Consider the following 7,103-nt stretch of genomic DNA (forward strand, 5'->3'; position numbering starts at 1 on the left):
GTCATGTTCCCTGGACACAGGTTTCAGAAATAAACTCCCAGTCATGTTCCCAGGCCACAGGGTTCCACAATTAAACCTCAGTCATATTCCCAGGCCAGAGGGTTCCACAATCAAACCTCTGTCCTGTTGCTAGGCCACGGTTCCACCATCAAGCCTCAGTCATGTTCCCAGGAAAGACTGTTCCACAATCAAACCTAAGTCATCTTGCCAAGCCACAGGGTTCCACCATCAAGCCTCACTCATGTTGCCAGGCCACAGGGTTCCACCATTAAGCCTCACTCATGTTCCCAAGCCTGAGGCTTCCACTATCAAACCTCAATCATGTTGCCAGGCCACAGGTGTCAACCATCAAACCTCAGTCATGTTCCCAGTAAACAGGGCTCCAGAATCAAACCAATGTCAAGTTCCCACGCCACGGGGTTCCAGTATCAGGCCTCACTCATGTTCCCCGTGCACAGGGTGCCACAATCAAACTCAGTCATGTTGCCAGGCCACAGGTTTCTGCCATCACACCTCAGTCAAGTTGCCAGGCCACAGGGTTCCAGAATCAAGCCTCAGTCATTTTGCCAGGCCATAGTGTTCCACCATCAAACCTCAGTCATCATCCCAAGCCACATGTTTCCACAATGAAACCTCAGTCATTTTCCCAGGCCAAAGGCTTCCAGAATCAAACCTCAGTCATATTCCCAGGACACATGGTTCCAGAATCAAACCTGAGTCATGTTCGCAGGCCACAGGTTTCAGCAATCAAACCTCAGTCATGTTCCCAGGACACAGGTGTCCAGAATCAAACCTCAGTCATGTTCCCAGGGAACAGGTTTCCAGAAACAAACCTCAGTCATGTTCCCAAGGCACAGGGTTCCAGAATCAAACCTCAGTCTTGTTCCCAGGACACAGGTTTCCAGAATCAACCCGATATCATGTTCCCTAGCCACAGTCTTCCAGAATCAAACCTCAGTCATGTTGCCAGGCCACAGGTTTCCACCATCAAACCTCAGGCATGTTCCCAGGCCACAGGGTTCCAGAATCAAACCGTTCTCATGTTCCCAGGCCACAGGGTTCCAGAATCCACCGTTGTCATTTTCCCAGGCCACAAGATTCCAGAATCAATCCTCAGTTATGTTCCCAGGCTACAGGGTTCCAGAATAAAACCTCAGTCATGTTCCCAGTCCACAGGGTTCCAGAACCGAGGCTCAGTCAGGTTCCCGGGGCACAGTATTCCACAATCTAAACAGATGTCATGTTCCCAGGCCTCAGGGTTCCAGAATCCACCGATGTCATGTTCCCAGGCCACAGGGTTCCAGAATCAATCCTCAGTTATGTTCCCAGGCTACAGGGTTCCAGAATAAAACCTCAGTCATGTTCCCAGCCCACAGGGTTCCAGAACCAAGGCTTAGTCAGGTTCCCGGGGCACAGTATTCCACAATCTAAATAGATGTCATGTTCCCAGGCCACAGTTTTCCAGAATCACGCCTCAGTCACGTTCCCAGGCCACAGGGATCCAGAATCAAACTTCAGTCATGTTGCCAGGACATAGGGTACCACCATCAAACCTCAGTCATATTCCCAGGCCTCAGGGTTCCAGAATCAAACCGATTTCATGTTCCCAGGCAACAGGGTATCGGAATCCAAACCGATGTCATGTTCCCAGGCCAGAGGATTCCACACTCTAACATCAGTCATCTTCCCAGGCCAATGGTTTGCAGAATCAAACCTCAGTCATATTCCCAGGCCACATGGTTCCAGAATCAAACCTCAGTTGTGTTCCCAGGACACAGGGTTCCAGAATAAACCCTCAGTCATGTTCCCTGGACACAGGTTTCAGAAATAAAATCCCAGTCATGTTCCCAGGCCACAGGGTTCCACAATTAAACCTCAGTCATATTCCCAGGCCAGAGGGTTCCACAATCAAACCTCAGTTCTGTTGCCAGACCACGGTTCCACCATCAAGCCTCAGTCATGTTCCCAGGGAACAGGCTTCCAGAAACAAACCTCAGTCATGTTCCCAAGGCGCAGGGTTCCAGAATCAAACCTCAGTCTTGTTCCCAGGACACAGGTTGCCAGAATCAACCCGATATCATGTTGCCTAGACACAGTCTTCCAGAATCAAACCTCAGTCCTGTTGCCAAGCCACAGGGTTCCACCATCAAGCCTCACTCATGTTGCCAGGCCACAGGGTTCCACCATCAAGCCTCACTCATGTTCCCAAGCCTGAGGGTTCCACTATCAAACCTCAATCATGTTGCCAGGACACAGGTGTCAACCATCAAACCTCAGTCATGTTCCCAGTAAACAGGGCTCCAGAATCAAACCAATGTCAAGTTCCCACGCCACGGGGTTCCAGTATCAGGCCTCAGTCATGTTCCCCGTGCACAGGGTGCCACAATCAAACTCAGTCATGTTGCCAGGCCACAGGTTTCTGCCATCACACCTCAGTCAAGTTGCCAGGCCACAGGGTTCCAGAATCAAGCCTCAGTCATTTTGCCAGGCCATAGTGTTCCACCATCAAACCTCAGTCATCATCCCAAGCCACATGTTTCCACAATGAAACCTCAGTCATTTTCCCAGGCCAAAGGCTTCCAGAATCAAACCTCAGTCATATTCCCAGGACACATGGTTCCAGAATCAAACCTGAGTCATGTTCGCAGGCCACAGGATTCAGCAATCAAACCTCAGTCATGTTCCCAGGACACAGGTGTCCAGAATCAAACCTCAGTCATGTTCCCAGGGAACAGGTTTCCAGAAACAAACCTCAGTCATGTTCCCAAGGCACAGGGTTCCAGAATCAAACCTCAGTCTTGTTCCCAGGACACAGGTTTCCAGAATCAACCCGATATCATGTTCCCTAGCCACAGTCTTCCAGAATCAAACCTCAGTCATGTTGGCAGGCCACAGGTTTCCACCATCAAACCTCAGGCATGTTCCCAGGCCACAGGGTTCCAGAATCAAACCGTTCTCATGTTCCCACGCCACAGGGTTCCAGATGCCACAGTTGTCATTTTCCCAGGCCACAAGATTCCAGAATCAATCCTCAGTTATGTTCCCAGGCTACAGGGTTCCAGAATAAAACTTCAGTCATGTTCCCAGTCCACAGTGTTCCAGAACCGAGGCTCAGTCAGGTTCCCGGGGCACAGTATTCCACAATCTAAACAGCCGTCATGTTCCCAGGCCTCAGGGTTCCAGAATCCACCGATGTTATGATCCCAGGCCACAGGGTTCCAGAATCAATCCTCAGTTATGTTCCCAGGCTACAGGGTTCCAGAATAAAACCTCAGTCATGTTCCCAGTCCACAGGGTTCCAGAACCAAGGCTCAGTCAGGTTCCTGGGGCACAGTATTCCACAATCTAAATAGATGTCAAGTTCCCAGGCCACAGTTTTCCAGAATAACGCCTCAGTCACGTTCCCAGGCCACAGGGATCCAGAATCAAACTTCAGTCATGTTGCCAGGCCATAGGGTACCACCATCAAACCTCAGTCATATTCCCAGGCTACAGGTTTCCAGAATCAAACCGATTTCATGTTCCCAGGCAACAGGGTACGGGAATCCAAACCGATGTCATGTTCCCAGGCCACAGGATTCCACACTCTAACATCAGTCATCTTCCCAGGCCAATGGTTTCCAGAATCAAACCTCAGTCATATTCCCAGGCCACATGGTTCCAGAATCAAACCTCAGTTGTGTTCCCAGGACACAGGGTTCCAGAATAAAACCTCAGTCATGTTCCCTGGACACAGGTTTCAGAAATAAAATCCCAGTCATGTTCCCAGGCCACAGGGTTCCACAATTAAACCTCAGTCATATTCCCAGGCCAGAGGGTTCCACAATCAAACCTCAGTTCTGTTGCCAGACCACGGTTCCACCATCAAGCCTCAGTCATGTTCCCAGGGAACAGGCTTCCAGAAACAAACCTCAGTCATGTTCCCAAGGCACAGGGTTCCAGAATCAAACCTCAGTCTTTTTCCCAGGACACAGGTTGCCAGAATCAACCCGATATCATGTTCCCTAGCCACAGTCTTCCAGAATCAAACCTCAGTCCTGTTGCCAGGCCACAGGTTTCCACCATCAAACCTCAGGCATGTTCCCAGGCCACAGGGTTCCAGAATCCACCGATGTCATGTTCCCAGGCCACAGGATTCCACACTCTAACATCAGTCATCTTCCCAGGCCAATGGTTTCCAGAATCAAACCTCAGTCATATTCCCAGGCCACATGGTTCCAGAATAAAACCTCAGTCATGTTCCCTGGACACAGGTTTCAGAAATAAACTCCCAGTCATGTTCCCAGGCCACAGGGTTCCACAATTAAACCTCAGTCATATTCCCAGGCCAGAGGGTTCCACAATTAAACCTCTGTCCTGTTGCTAGGCCACGGTTCCACCATCAAACCTCAGTCATGTTCCCAGCAAAGACTGTTCCACAATCAAACCTAAGTCATCTTGCCAAGCCACAGGGTTCCACCATCAAGCCTCACTCATGTTGCCAGGCCCCAGGGTTCCACCATCAAGCCTCACTCATGTTCCCAAGCCTGAGGGTTCCACTATCAAACCTCATTCATGTTGCCAGGCCACAGGTGTCAACCATCAAACCTCAGTCATGTTCCCAGTAAACAGGGCTCCAGAATCAAACCAATGTCAAGTTCCCACACCACGGGGTTCCAGTATCAGGCCTCAGTCATGTTCCCCGTGCACAGGGTGCCACAATCAAACTCAGTCATGTTGCCAGGCCACAGGTTTCTGCCATCACACCTCAGTCAAGTTGCCAGGCCACAGGGTTCCAGAATCAAGCCTCAGTCATTTTGCCAGGCCATAGTGTTCCACCATCAAACCTCAGTCATCAACCCAAGCCACATGTTTCCACAATGAAACCTCAGTCATTTTCCCAGGCCAAAGGTTTCCAGAATCAAACCTCAGTCATATTCCCAGGACACATGGTTCCAGAATCAAACCTGAGTCATGTTCGCAGGCCACAGGTTTCAGCAATCAAACCTCAGTCATGATCCCAGGCCACAGGATTCCACACTCTAACATCAGTCATCTTCCCAGGCCAATGGTTTCCAGAATCAAACCTCAGTCATATTCCCAGGCCACATGGTTCCAGAATAAAACCTCAGTCATGTTCCCTGGACACAGGTTTCAGAAATAAACTCCCAGTCATGTTCCCAGGCCACAGGGTTCCACAATTAAACCTCAGTCATATTCCCAGGCCAGAGGGTTCCACAATCAAACCTCTGTCCTGTTGCTAGGCCACGGTTCCACCATCAAGCCTCAGTCATGTTCCCAGGAAAGACTGTTCCACAATCAAACCTAAGTCATCTTGCCAAGCCACAGGGTTCCACCATCAAGCCTCACTCATGTTGCCAGGCCACAGGGTTCCACCATCAAGCCTCACTCATGTTCCCAAGCCTGAGGCTTCCACTATCAAACCTCAATCATGTTGCCAGGCCACAGGTGTCAACCATCAAACCTCAGTCATGTTCCCAGTAAACAGGGCTCCAGAATCAAACCAATGTCAAGTTCCCACGCCACGGGGTTCCAGTATCAGGCCTCACTCATGTTCCCCGTGCACAGGGTGCCACAATCAAACTCAGTCATGTTGCCAGGCCACAGGTTTCTGCCATCACACCTCAGTCAAGTTGCCAGGCCACAGGGTTCCAGAATCAAGCCTCAGTCATTTTGCCAGGCCATAGTGTTCCACCATCAAACCTCAGTCATCATCCCAAGCCACATGTTTCCACAATGAAACCTCAGTCATTTTCCCAGGCCAAAGGCTTCCAGAATCAAACCTCAGTCATATTCCCAGGACACATGGTTCCAGAATCAAACCTGAGTCATGTTCGCAGGCCACAGGATTCAGCAATCAAACCTCAGTCATGTTCCCAGGACACAGGTGTCCAGAATCAAACCTCAGTCATGTTCCCAGGGAACAGGTTTCCAGAAACAAACCTCAGTCATGTTCCCAAGGCACAGGGTTCCAGAATCAAACCTCAGTCTTGTTCCCAGGACACAGGTTTCCAGAATCAACCCGATATCATGTTCCCTAGCCACAGTCTTCCAGAATCAAACCTCAGTCATGTTGGCAGGCCACAGGTTTCCACCATCAAACCTCAGGCATGTTCCCAGGCCACAGGGTTCCAGAATCAAACCGTTCTCATGTTCCCACGCCACAGGGTTCCAGATGCCACAGTTGTCATTTTCCCAGGCCACAAGATTCCAGAATCAATCCTCAGTTATGTTCCCAGGCTACAGGGTTCCAGAATAAAACTTCAGTCATGTTCCCAGTCCACAGTGTTCCAGAACCGAGGCTCAGTCAGGTTCCCGGGGCACAGTATTCCACAATCTAAACAGACGTCATGTTCCCAGGCCTCAGGGTTCCAGAATCCACCGATGTTATGTTCCCAGGCCACAGGGTTCCAGAATCAATCCTCAGTTATGTTCCCAGGCTACAGGGTTCCAGAATAAAACCTCAGTCATGTTCCCAGTCCACAGGGTTCCAGAACCAAGGCTCAGTCAGGTTCCCGGGGCACAGTATTCCACAATCTAAATAGATGTCAAGTTCCCAGGCCACAGTTTTCCAGAATAACGCCTCAGTCACGTTCCCAGGCCACAGGGATCCAGAATCAAACTTCAGTCATGTTGCCAGGCCATAGGGTACCACCATCAAACCTCAGTCATATTCCCAGGCTACAGGTTTCCAGAATCAAACCGATTTCATGTTCCCAGGCAACAGGGTACGGGAATCCAAACCGATGTCATGTTCCCAGGCCACAGGATTCCACACTCTAACATCAGTCATCTTCCCAGGCCAATGGTTTCCAGAATCAAACCTCAGTCATATTCCCAGGCCACATGGTTCCAGAATCAAACCTCAGTTGTGTTCCCAGGACACAGGGTTCCAGAATAAAACCTCAGTCATGTTCCCTGGACACAGGTTTCAGAAATAAAATCCCAGTCATGTTCCCAGGCCACAGGGTTCCACAATTAAACCTCAGTCATATTCCCAGGCCAGAGGGTTCCACAATCAAACCTCAGTTCTGTTGCCAGACCACGGTTCCACCATCAAGCCTCAGTCATGTTCCCAGGGAACAGGCTTCCAGAAACAAACC

Source organism: Balaenoptera physalus, assembly GCF_965194825.1.
Source record: "Balaenoptera physalus genome assembly, contig: HAP1_SCAFFOLD_1679, whole genome shotgun sequence".
NCBI lineage: Eukaryota > Metazoa > Chordata > Mammalia > Artiodactyla > Balaenopteridae > Balaenoptera > Balaenoptera physalus.